At 49.3% G+C, this 1,085-nt stretch overlaps 1 non-coding gene across 1 annotated transcript; it reads left to right on the top strand.

Annotated features, from left to right (window-relative positions):
* Positions 1-829: 829 nt before the first annotated feature.
* Positions 830-901, top strand: trnaq-cug (transfer RNA glutamine (anticodon CUG)). The gene has a single exon. It is a non-coding gene; the product is annotated as a tRNA-Gln (tRNA).
* Positions 902-1,085: the final 184 nt, after the last annotated feature.

Below are 1,085 nucleotides of genomic sequence, written 5' to 3'. Positions count from 1 at the left end.
AGTCAATCGCATGCTAAGCGAGCGCTCTACCATTTGAGCTAATTTTCCTGCACGTGGTGGAGTGACTTCCATCGCTCCAAAAGACACATTGAAAAAGCGACTGCTATTATAACGTGCTTGAAAGAGGCCATCCATCTCTCCTATGCACCTTTGCACTTGCCGCCATTTAGTTGTAGAATTAATAGAGAGATTGTGCTTTTGTTTTTAAGGCACTTCTTAAAAACCTGAAAAAGGTCCCGGGTTCAAATCCCGGACGAGCCCGTGGTGAGGCTTGGTCCTGAAGCTGTTGTGTCTCATTAGGGTAACGAGCAATAAGGAAGTTTTGAGGTCGAGGGTTTGATCCCCCCGTGAGCCAGCCTCTTTTGTTCTCTGGGAGCTCAGCTCTCCGCTTCTGGAAAAGTGAAGGGTGGTCTCACGGAAATCCCCGCTGGCTAAACAGCTTGCTTTTGTGGCCGAAATAGCTCAGTTAGGAGATCGTTAGACTAAAGAACTAAAAGTCCCGGGTTTCAGCAGATGTCACCTACCTTTTCGAGGGGGCCAGTGCCCAAAATTCACTGGGTTCCAACCCCTCTGTCTAACTGCTTCCCCACTGCCACAACGCTATCTGCCTCCCAGAAGGCCACCAGTGGCGCCATATTGATTCCATGGTGTAATGGTTAGCATGCTGGACTTTAAATCCAGTGACCCAAGGTCAAATCTCGGTGGAACCTGTGTGTTTTGTTGCGGCAGGAAAAGAAAAAAAAAAGTACATGTTTGGTGGGGGTTCTGCTGGCGAGCCTGTAAATGATTTAGTCTTTGCGGCCCTGTGAGCAACAGCTGCTTTTGTCTTGGTTCCATGGTGTAATGGTTAGCACTCTGGACTCTGAATCCAGCGATCCGAGTTCAAATCTCGGTGGGGCCTGTTTAGCCACCAATTTGCGCAGGACCCGATCCAAATTTCTTTTTGTCAGCAGTGAGCACCAGAAGGGAGCGTAGTCCTGCACTCAGGTCGTGCAGCCAAATTCTCCCCTCTGTTTCCGACACGGGCTTAAAGTCTAAGAGACATCTGACCGCTTCAGCCTTCCTCCCTAAGATCCCTCTACATG

The sequence above is a fragment of the Sinocyclocheilus rhinocerous genome, unplaced genomic scaffold, assembly GCF_001515625.1.
Source record: "Sinocyclocheilus rhinocerous isolate Xijiao unplaced genomic scaffold, SAMN03320098_v1.1 scaffold20639, whole genome shotgun sequence".
Taxonomy (NCBI): domain Eukaryota; kingdom Metazoa; phylum Chordata; class Actinopteri; order Cypriniformes; family Cyprinidae; genus Sinocyclocheilus; species Sinocyclocheilus rhinocerous.
This window is presented reverse-complemented; position numbering and strand designations above follow the sequence as displayed.